This window comes from Syngnathus scovelli, chromosome 3 (assembly GCF_024217435.2).
Source record: "Syngnathus scovelli strain Florida chromosome 3, RoL_Ssco_1.2, whole genome shotgun sequence".
NCBI lineage: Eukaryota > Metazoa > Chordata > Actinopteri > Syngnathiformes > Syngnathidae > Syngnathus > Syngnathus scovelli.
In genome coordinates this window covers 5,060,519-5,072,340 of record NC_090849.1, presented here as the reverse complement: position 1 = coordinate 5,072,340, position 11,822 = coordinate 5,060,519, and the positions used below count along the sequence as shown (strand labels likewise).

Sequence of the window (11,822 nt, the reverse complement as noted above, 5' to 3'; positions counted from 1 at the left end):
CTGTTGAGGTTTTCACCTTGTTCTTCTCCTGCTGAAGTTCTAACTGGACGTCCATCAGTTTGGCTCTCAGCTCGTCATTGGCGGCCTGAAAGGCGTCCGTTCGCTCCGCCTTGACCCGCCCTGCCGGAGCTCGTTTGGACATCTCTTACTCGAGTCTCGCCCGGTCGTCAGTCAGAGATCACAACATTTGTACCTGGAGAGCACAAACGCAGCGCTGTTTTCCACTGGCTTCGGACTCAACTTCAATCGGTACCGTAACGTACAACATCATAAACATAGATCTAGCTTGACTTATTCATTGAATAAATGCATTTGGTTCTTCAAAACTGTATCACGCAACATAGCGTGACCGAGACGGCCGTTATCCACCTGCGTGAAGTTATTTGGTGAAATGAATGAGATGTTTAAGACACAATCGTTCTGTCTCTATGTAGATGAAGGGAAATAATCGATTGCTGAAGGTCCAAAGGTGTTGTGATAAACAAATAAACATATTAGTGACATATTTGTGATAAACATATTAGGCAGGATAATCACATATGTTAACTTGACTGCCCACACTGTATTTATTTATGGTTATTTGTTAAATCGAGTACTGTTAGACATGAAATAGGAAGTGTTTAACATAAATGGACGACGAAAGGGGTACTCACCATTGTAGCTCCTGCTGGTCAATGATACAAGCCTCTTCTTGCAGTGGAAACCATACAGCCAACAAACACCGTGGAACCTAAAGGAAGGAAATTAAACATTAACATTTAGCCTCAACCAACATTCACAGATACAACGCAACGCAAACTACACAAACGTAAATCTTTTTAAACACAATGAGTTGTACTTACCGTGTACGCTCTAGACGGTCCACTTGCAAGCAGAAAATAAAGATATTTCTGTTGATAATCGTCGTGTTTGTATCCGTTGTCTCGCTCAAGGCCATTGCGCCCACAGATTTGAATTTTGGCGAGAGTTCAGCCTATTGACGTCATTTCCGCGGTGTAATACCCGCATATCTGAAACGGCAAAGTTAAGAGTAGAGTTAAATAAAGTTTTTATTCAACGCAATAATTTACAAACGTTGACCAGTCGAAATAATCGTCGAAATTTGGCGTCTGTGGCTGGAAGCAGACGCCGAGTTCGACGTTCCTCCCAAATGCCACACTGCCTCGCTTTTCAGGCCTACAAAAAAACATATTTTTCAAAACAATGAGTTGTAATTACCTTGTACGCTCTAGACGGTCAAGTTGCAAGCTGAAAACAAAAATATTTGTCTTGTTAGTCGTCGTGTTACTAACCGCTGTGTCTTGTTTGCCAGCATTGCCGCTTTCCTACTTCCTGTTGCAAGCCACGCCCACGGATTATAATTTTGCCATGAGTTCCGCCTATTGACGTCATGTCCGCGTCGCATGACTGCGACGTAATATTATCTAAAACTGTTTGTGCGGCATGGTGTTGTTCTGTGCGGTATTGTGTTATTCTGTGCGGCGTCGTGTTGTTCTGTGCGGCGTAGTGTTGTTCAGTGCGGCGTCGTGTTGTTCAGTGCGGCATGTTGTTGTTCAGTGCGGCATGGTGTTGTTCAGTGCGGCATGGTGTTGTTCAGTGCGGCATGGTGTTGTTCAGTGCGGCATGGTGTTGTTCAGTGCGGCATGGTGTTGTTCAGTGCGGCATGGTGTTGTTCAGTGCGGCATGGTGTTGTTCAGTGCGGGATGGTGTTGTTCAGTGCGGCATGGTGTTGTTCAGTGCGGCATGGTGTTGTTCAGTGCGGCATGGTGTTGTTCAGTGCGGCATGGTGTTGTTCAGTGCGGCATGGTGTTGTTCAGTGCGGCATAATATTGTTCAGTGCGGCGTAATATTGTTCAGTGCGGCGTAATGTTGTTCAGTGGGGCATGGTGTTGTTCAGTGCGGCATGGTGTTGTTCAGTGCGGCATGGTGTTGTTCAGTGCGACATGATGTTGTTCAGTGCGGCATAATGTTGTTCAGTGCGGCATAATGTTGTTCAGTGCGGCATAATGTTGTTCAGTGCGGCATAATGTTGTTCAGTGCGGCATAATGTTGTTCAGTGCGGCATGGTGTTGTTCAGTGCGGCATGGTGTTGTTTAGTGCGGGATGGTGTTGTTCAGTGCGGCATGGTGTTGTTCAGTGCGGCATGGTGTTGTTCAGTGCGGCATGGTGTTGTTCAGTGCGGCATGGTGTTGTTCAGTGCGGCATGGTGTTGTTCAGTGCGGGATGGTGTTGTTCAGTGCGGCATGGTGTTCAGTGCGGCATAATGTTGTTCAGTGCGGCATAATGTTGTTCAGTGCGGCATGGTGTTGTTCTGTGCGGCATAATGTTGTTCAGTGCGGCATAATGTTGTTCAGTGCGGTATAATGTTGTTCAGTGGGGCATGGTGTTGTTCAGTGCGGCATGGTGTTGTTCAGTGCGGGATGGTGTTGTTCAGTGCGGCATGGTGTTGTTCAGTGCGGCATGGTGTTGTTCAGTGCGGCATGGTGTTGTTCAGTGCGGGATGGTGTTGTTCAGTGCGGCATGGTGTTGTTCAGTGCGGGATGGTGTTGTTAAGTGCGGGATGGTGTTGTTCAGTGCGGGATGGTGTTGTTCAGTGCGGCATGGTGTTGTTAAGTGCGGCATGGTGTTGTTCAGTGCGACATGGTGTTGTTCAGTGCGGCATGGTGTTGTTCAGTGCGGGATGGTGTTCAGTGCGGGATGGTGTTGTTCAGTGCGGGATGGTGTTGTTCAGTGCGGCATGGTGTTGTTCAGTGCGGCATAGTGTTGTTCAGTGCGGCATGGTGTTGTTCAGTGCGGCGTAATGTTGTTCAGTGGGGCATGGTGTTGTTCAGTGCGGCATGGTGTTGTTCAGTGCGGCATGGTGTTGTTCAGTGCGGCATGGTGTTGTTCAGTGCGGCATGGTGTTGTTCAGTGCGGCATGGTGTTGTTCAGTGTGGCATGGTGTTGTTCAGTGCGGCATGGTGTTGTTCAGTGCGGCATGGTGTTATTCAGTGCGGCATGGTGTTGTTCAGTGCGGGATGGTGTTCAGTGCGGGATGGTGTTGTTCAGTGCGGGATGGTGTTGTTCAGTGCGGCATGGTGTTGTTCAGTGCGGCATGGTGTTGTTAAGTGCGGCATGGTGTTGTTCAGTGCGGCGTAATGTTGTTCAGTGGGGCATGGTGTTGTTCAATGCGGCATGGTGTTGTTCAGTGCGGCATGGTGTTGTTCAGTGCGGCATGGTGTTGTTCAGTGCGGCATGGTGTTGTTCAGTGCGGCATGGTGTTGTTCAGTGCGGCATGGTGTTGTTCAGTGCGGCATGGTGTTGTTCAGTGCGGCATGGTGTTGTTCAGTGCGGCATGGTGTTTTTCAGTGCGGCATAATGTTGTTCAGTGGGGCATAATGTTGTTCAGTGGGGCATAATGTTGTTCAGTGCGGCATAATGTTGTTCAGTGCGGCATAATGTTGTTCAGTGCGGTATAATGTTGTTCAGTGCTGCATAATGTTGTTCAGTGCTGCATGGTGTTGTTCAGTGCGGGATGGTGTTGTTCAGTGCGGCATGGTGTTGTTCAGTGCGGCATGGTGTTGTTCAGTGCGGTATGGTGTTGTTCAGTTCGGCATGGTGCTGTTCAGTGCGGCATGGTGTTGTTCAGTGCGGCATTGTGTTGTTCAGTGCGGCATGGTGTTGTTCAGTGCGGCATGGTGTTGTTCAGTGCGGCATGGTGTTGTTCAGTGCGGCATAATGTTGTTCAGTGCGGCATAATGTTGTTCGGTGCGGCATGGTGTTGTTCGGTGCGGCATGGTGTTGTTCGGTGCGGCATGGTGTTGTTCAGTGCGGCATGGTGTTGTTCAGTGCGGCATGGTGTTGTTCAGTGCGGCATGGTGTTGTTCAGTGCGGCATGGTGTTGTTCAGTGCGGCATGGTGTTGTTCAGTGCGGCATGGTGTTGTTCAGTGCGGGATGGTGTTGTTCAGTGCGGGATGGTGTTGTTCAGTGCGGCATGGTGTTGTTCAGTGCGGCATAATGTTGTTCAGTGCGGCATAATGTTGTTCAGTGCGGCATGGTGTTGTTCAGTGCGGCATAATGTTGTTCAGTGCGGCATAATGTTGTTCAGTGCGGCATAATGTTGTTCAGTGCGGTATAATGTTGTTCAGTGCGGCATAATGTTGTTCAGTGCTGCATGGTGTTGTTCAGTGCGGGATGGTGTTGTTCAGTGCGGCATGGTGTTGTTCAGTGCGGCATGGTGTTGTTCAGTGCGGCATGGTGTTGTTCAGTGCGGCATGGTGTTGTTCAGTGCGGCATGGTGTTGTTCAGTGCGGCATGGTGTTGTTCAGTGCGGCATGGTGTTGTTCAGTGCGGCATGGTGTTGTTCAGTGCGGCATGGTGTTGTTCAGTGCGGCATGGTGTAGTTCAGTGCGGCATGGTGTAGTTCAGTGCGGCATGGTGTTGTTCAGTGCGGCATGGTGTAGTTCAGTGCGGGATGGTGTTGTTCAGTGCGGGATGGTGTTGTTCAGTGCGGCATGGTGTTGTTCAGTGCGGCATGGTGTTGTTCAGTGCGGCATGGTGTTGTTCAGTGCGGCATGGTGTTGTTCAGTGCGGCATGGTGTTGTTCAGTTCGGCATGGTGTTGTTCAGTGCGGCATGGTGTTGTTCAGTGCGGCATGGTGTTGTTCGGTGCGGCATGGTGTTGTTCGGTGCGAGATGGTGTTGTTCGGTGCGGGATGGTGTTGTTCAGTGCGGCATGGTGTTGTTCAGTGCGGCATGGTGTTGTTCAGTGCGGCATGGTGTTGTTCAGTGCGGCATGGTGTTGTTCAGTGCGGCATGGTGTTGTTCAGTGCGGCATGGTGTTGTTCAGTGCGGCATTGTGTTGTTCAGTGCGGCATGGTGTTGTTCAGTGCGGCATGGTGTTGTTCAGTGCGGCATGGTGTTGTTCAGTGCGGCATGGTGTTGTTCAGTGCGGCATGGTGTTGTTCAGTGCGGGATGGTGTTGTTCAGTGCGGGATGGTGTTGTTCAGTGCGGCATGGTGTTGTTCAGTGCGGCATAATGTTGTTCAGTGCGGCATAATGTTGTTCAGTGCGGCATGGTGTTGTTCAGTGCGGCATAATGTTGTTCAGTGCGGCATAATGTTGTTCAGTGCGGCATAATGTTGTTCAGTGCGGTATAATGTTGTTCAGTGCGGCATAATGTTGTTCAGTGCTGCATGGTGTTGTTCAGTGCGGCATGGTGTTGTTCAGTGCGGCATGGTGTTGTTCAGTGCGGCATGGTGTTGTTCAGTGCGGCATGGTGTTGTTCAGTGCGGCATGGTGTTGTTCAGTGCGGCATGGTGTTGTTCAGTGCGGCATGGTGTTGTTCAGTGCGGCATGGTGTTGTTCAGTGCGGCATGGTGTTGTTCAGTGCGGCATGGTGTTGTTCAGTGCGGCATGGTGTAGTTCAGTGCGGCATGGTGTTGTTCAGTGCGGCATGGTGTAGTTCAGTGCGGGATGGTGTTGTTCAGTGCGGGATGGTGTTGTTCAGTGCGGGATGGTGTTGTTCAGTGCGGCATGGTGTTGTTCAGTGCGGCATGGTGTTGTTCAGTGCGGCATGGTGTTGTTCAGTGCGGCATGGTGTTGTTCAGTTCGGCATGGTGTTGTTCAGTGCGGCATGGTGTTGTTCAGTGCGGCATGGTGTTGTTCGGTGCGGCATGGTGTTGTTCGGTGCGAGATGGTGTTGTTCGGTGCGGGATGGTGTTGTTCAGTGCGGCATGGTGTTGTTCAGTGCGGCATAATGTTGTTCAGTGCGGCATGGTGTTGTTCAGTGCGGCATGGTGTTGTTCAGTGCGGCATGGTGTTGTTCAGTGCGGCATGGTGTTGTTCAGTGCGGCATTGTGTTGTTCGGTGCGGCATGGTGTTGTTCGGTGCGGCATGGTGTTGTTCGGTGCGGCATGGTGTTGTTCAGTGCGGCATGGTGTTGTTCAGTGCGGTATCGTGTTGTTCAGTGCGGTATCGTGTTGTTCAGTGCGGTATCGTGTTGTTCAGTGCGGTATCGTGTTGTTCAGTGCGGTATCGTGTTGTTCAGTGCGGTATCGTTGTGTTGTTGGTATTGTGTTGTGTTGTTCGTAATGTGTTGTGTTGTTGGTATTGTGTTGTTGGTATTGTGTTGTGTTGTTCGTATTTTGTTGTGTTGTTCATATTGTGTTGAGTTGTTCATATTGTGTTGAGTTGTTCGTATTGTGTTGTGTTGTTCGTATTGTGTTGCCTCTAACACTTAGCTTCTAACACTTAGCCTCTAGCACCTAGAAGGTAAATAAATAGGAAGGAAGGACTCACCGGTGACGTCGTCGCCCACGTCCAAGCGTTGTACTTTGTATTTTCATCCTTCTGACAGTGGAAAACATATAGCCAACAAACACCGTGGAACCTAAACGAATGAAAGAAAACTATCATTTGGCCACAACCAACATTCACAGATACAACACAATGTGACGTGCGGGGTTGAGGTTAAAGGTTGAGTAAATGGCCCTCGTTTTAAACTACTTTTTTGAAAAGGAGTGGGAACAAGTAAGACGTATTTAATTTATTTATTGGGAAGTAGTAAGACTTATTAAATTTATTTAATCTACTTTTCTTCCCAGGCAAAATTTGATGTGCTGCAATTCCAAATTTCCAAAGTGAATGAAGGAATGAAATCCTTTAAATTATGATTTTGTATAAATACTAGGCATAAACACAAAATCTACGGCACAAAATGGGCAGACTTTACTTGTTTGAAAAGGACTGGTTACAAGACAGACTTTTTTAATTTATTTAATGGGAAGAAGACTTATTTAGTTTAATTGATCTATTTTTGTTCCCTGGCAAAATTCGATTTGCTGCAATTCCAAATTTCCAAAGTGAATGAAGGAATGAAGTCGTTTAAATTATGATTTTGTATAAATACTAGGCATAGACACAAAATCTACGGCACAAAACGGGCAGACTTTACTTGTTTGAAGAGGACTGGTTACAAGACAGACTTTCTGATGTATTTAATGGGAAGAAGACTTATTTAGTTTATTTAATCTCTTTTTGTTGCCTGGCAAAATTGGATTTGCTGAAATTGTATTTTGCCAAATCTTGACTTGAGACCTGATAGGAAGTATTAAACGCTTAGTTAAATCGATACAAGTTGGTAATAAGAGCGAGTAATGTTGGTTGAAGCGATGAATTAAGGTTGAAAGCAATTTAAATTATGACTTTGTATAAATACTAGATATTAACAGAACATCTACTGCGCAAAATGGGCAGAGTTTACTTGTTTGAGAAGGAGTGGCTTATTTAAGACTAAGATTTATTTAATCTGTTTGTTCCCAGGCAAAATTGGATGTGATGCAATTCCAAATTTCACCACATGATGGTGCCCAATTTTGACTTCATAGGACATATTCAACACTTAACTATTATGTTCAAGGTAATCAGATTTGTTTATTATTCTAATGGGCTTTTCAAAACTATTCTGGATTACTACTTTGGATCTATTCTACATTACTTGGCAACAACATACTCTGTAACAGATTAGGCAGTATAATCACATATGTTAACTTGAAAGTGCCCACACTCAATCTACTTATCGTGATGTGTTAAATCAATTACTGTTAGACATTATTATTCTGATAAGCTACCAAATCTTTGAATTGAAGAATTTGTGATTTAATTAATAGCTTGTTGTTATGTTCAGGGTAATCAGACTTGTATATAATTCTAATGGCCTTCTTTTGAAAACTATTCTGAATTACAACTTTGGATCTTATATTACTTTGCAACAATATACTCGGTGACAGATTAGGCAGTATAATCACATATGTTAACTTCAGTGCCCACACTGTATTTATTTATGGTTATTTGTTAAATCAAGTACTGTTAGACATGAAATAGGAAGTGTTTAACATAAATGTTATGGCTACTCACCATTGTAGCTCGCTCCTGGTCAATGATACGAGCCTCTTCTTGCAGTGGAAAACTTGCAGCCAACAAACACCGTGGAACCTAAAGGAATGAAATTAAACATTAACATTTCGCCTGGACCAATATTCACACGTACAACGCAACGCGGCTACACTTCTGCTAGCGCCTCAGCTACACGTTGCTATTACAAACGTAAATCTCTTTAAACACAATGAGTGTTACTTACCGTGTACGCTGTAGACGGTCCAGTTGCAAGCAGAAAATAAAGATATTTCTGTTGATATTCGTCGTTGCTCAGTGGCTCACGGCCATCGCGCCAACAGATTTGAATTTTGGTGGAAGTTCAGCCAATTACGTCATATCCGCGGCACATGACTGCGACGTAATACCCGCTTATCTGAAACGGCAGTTAAAAGTAGAGTTACATCAAGTTTTCTTTTTTAATCAACGCAATCATTTACAACCGTTGACCAGAAAGAATCGTCGAAATTCGACGTTCCCCCCAAACGCCACACTCACTCGCTTTTCAGGGCAACAAAAGTACTTCTTTTTAAAAACGATTAGTTGTACTTACCGTGTACGCTCTGGACGGTCCAGTTGCAAGCAGAAAATAAAAATATTTCTCTTGTTAGTCGTATGTTACCATCCGCTGTGTCTTTGTCAACATCGCCATTTTCCTACTTCCTGTTGCGAGCCACGCCCACGGATTTAAATTTTGGCGGAAGTTCCGCCCATTGGCGTAGTTTTCGCGTATAGCAAATCCGATTGGTTGGGAAGGGGGCGCGGTTATGCAGCCGAGGGGTCCTGTGATCGGTGGGATGTAAAGTAGGCGTCGACGTCACGTCCGCGTCACGTGACCACGACGTGGCAGACGTCATATAGCAACCGCTGTTTTGTTTAGTAGACTTACAGTTGTTATGCATTGACATAATGGCGCACACTCCAAATAGATTTAAATAAATTAAATAATTCTTCTGCCCACTCCCTTTTAAACAAGTTAACTCTCCCCGCGGATTTGAATTCCGGCGGAAGTTCTGCCCATCACGTGACGTCTGTCACGTGACCACACGCGGCAGATGTCATATAGCAACCGCTGTTTTGTTTAGTAGATTTACAGTTGTTATGCGTTGACATAATGGCGCACTGGTTAGCATGTCCACCTCTTAAGCATGATGTTGCGGGTTCGACGCCTGATCAATGTTAGCATGGAGTGAGCTGAAGTGCATGGCGCTGAAGATTTGAATCTTTGAAATGCGCTGAGGTCTGACGTATCAGGCAGAATGGTTTGCCATCACGTTCAACAAAAAATAGAAACTTTCCCACTCTGATAAAAACGTCCTGTGTTCATCTACATATTTTCGTTTTGCTGTGCATCTTTTCCCTGCCATTTCGAGAGCCCAATTGACACTAATAGTTTACTGGAATGTGTTTGCCCATCCTACTTTGTGGAATTTCACCACATGCGCTTTTGACGAAAATACTAAATTGAACTCAAGTGAAGCCAACACGCACAACCCCCCCCCCCCCCCCCCACACACACACACACACACACACACACCTACACACACACACAAATGTTGATATGAACATAAAAGAGCCGCATGCGGTTCGGGAGTTGCGGCTTGGCCAAACCTGTACTATACAACTTTATTTGTGTAAAATTTTCACAACAGCTGTCACACAAACAAAGCGGGAAAAACCGAAGACGTGCGTGTTCCGCCCACGCTGGATTTATTTGCACCTTTGAAAAGACACCGTATTGCCGCAGATGTGGCAAAGAGTACTTTTGGGCATCTGAGACGGAAGGATGTCCAAAGCATCACGTCACCTGCTCTGGTAGGAATGGTGGTGGGACGTTGAGGTCAACCGCTTTGGGGTTGGCTGAATCTTTGGTCGCAGGATGCCACACACTTGAAGACAGAAGCAGAAAAGCAGAGCTAAATGCAAAATGTACTCACCGGTGACTCCAATTTTTTCCCCCCCTGAAGAAATGGATGGACGGGTGGCCCCGGCTGGCCGGTGGGACTCTTGTTATTCTGACCCTTTTTAGTGCGCGTTTGGGGCAACAACCGTTTTTTGTGGCGCTCTCTTCTGGTTCAAGAGTGCCCTGCATGTGAATTTGCCTTTCCTGCCTTCTGATTGGATGAGCGCCGGTGTGACGCGGTGCCTCTGTCACCGTGGCGGGGGGTATACGTCGGCATCGGAGCGTCTGCCAACGTCTGAGACCGGCTGGCAGTGTATCGGAGGTGTCGAGTGCGGTGCCTGCTGGAGCTCACTCACCAGCTGGTGTTAGGGCCACAGAATGAAGGCCAAGGAGAAGACTAGAAAGAGAAACAGAAACTTCTCCTCCAATTGTTTGATTTGTCTCTTCTGAGCTTCGATGAATTCTTTCAGCTCTTTGTTCCTCTAGGACGGACAAATGGAAAGTAGCCTTCAAAAGCCAGTAAGCGTGCAAGTAAGTGCCGGGCTGGCTTTGGGCCCTTACCTGTTGCGCGCTGTGCAGCAGATCCTCTCTCAGATTCTCTCTTGGAGGATGCAAGCGTCGCGCTCCCTCAACTCCCACATCAGGGCTCGCTTCCATTGGTCCACGGCGCTCCTAAGCTCTTGTCTCTGATCCGCCGTCAGCACGTCATTCACGCCAGCGTGGCTGGCTTTTTCGCCGTCCGTGGCGGGGCAGTCCCGCTGCGGTAGCGCCTCGTACAACATGGCCTCCAGCTCCATGATCCTCTGGGCCGCAATCCTCGTCCATCAGTGGTCCGGCGGGAGATTTGAGGGCGGCTTACCTTATGAGCCTGGTCCATGGAACGCTTCCTGAAGTCCAACTCTTCATCCAGGTAGCCCTTCTGGTTGCAGAACATATCCTAGCACAGCTCAAGGTCAGAATTGTTGGGGCACATTGCCCCGAGTTCCCCTTGGCTGATGTCGCGTGTCTGTCTACCTTCTCACTTTCAATGTCCAACATCTTCTGTTGAAGTGCTGACTTGGTCACTTTGATGTATTCTAACCACTGAGGAAAGGCTGCTGTCACATAAGCAGAATGCGAGAGCGTGCGTGGACGTGCGCGTTACCTTCTCGGCTAGGGTGGGAAGGGTCCTGGCGTGAATCACGACCACCTGCTCCTCGTTGGTGAGATTCTGCAAGAGCCCAAAGGCACAGCGTCAACAAGGTTCTTTCAGCGCAAAGCCTTCCAAAAGTCACATTTGAGCCGCCGAGTCTCGTGGAGTGCGAACATAAGGAGTTCGACATACACTTACGGCGTTATCGCCCAGGATGTCCTGCTTCTTCATCAGATCACTGATGACGATGTCCTGGGGAAAGGCGCAAGGAGCAATGTAAGGTGTTCTGGGACCTCAGGTTAAGGTTAGGGTTGCGAGGGACGCCTTACGTACGCTCACGCCGTCGGCCTCGCAGTAGATCTGCAAAGGGCTGAGGCCGTCTGGGAAACGGACTTGCAGAAACTTCAAGACGGGGGAGCGCCACTCCCTCTCCTGAAAGGCAGAGGCATGCATCCGTCCGTCCGTCCGTCCGTACGTCCGTCCGTCCGTCCGTCCGTCCGTCACATCTCTGGCCTCAACACGCTTGTGCGAGTCTTCCCACCTCCAGCTCCAGGATGCGGAACTCAAGCAGTTCGTTTTGGTCTCGGATATCCTGGATGCGCTCTTTCAGACGCGCTTCTTCCGCCTCCATCCGCCTGACCTGAAAAGACAGTCAGACCTCATCTGCGGGGCTTCCGGACGGGTGTGACGCCCAGCGACTCCGCCCAGCGCCTTTCTTTCCGTCACCTTTTCGGCCAACTGCTGATTGCTCTGACGCAGCAGCTGCTTCTCCTCCACCCACTTGACATTCTAGAAGAGACAAACGCGTGGACAGCTTTGGAATGTTGTGTCATTTTCATCCACAAATTCTTTGGTTGACTTGCCACGTTCAGG

The 11,822-nt window shown here is 47.9% G+C and overlaps 1 long non-coding RNA gene across 1 annotated transcript; it reads right to left on the bottom strand.

Annotated features, from left to right (window-relative positions):
- Positions 1-846: 846 nt before the first annotated feature.
- On the bottom strand, positions 847-9,075 carry LOC125994438 (uncharacterized). Its single transcript, XR_007490621.2, has 6 exons — positions 8,468-9,075; positions 8,120-8,290; positions 7,897-7,974; positions 6,280-6,370; positions 1,219-1,248; positions 847-1,010 (listed from the first exon to the last, which is right to left on the bottom strand). It is a non-coding gene; the product is annotated as an uncharacterized lncRNA (long non-coding RNA).
- Between the last annotated feature and the right edge of the window lie 2,747 nt (positions 9,076-11,822).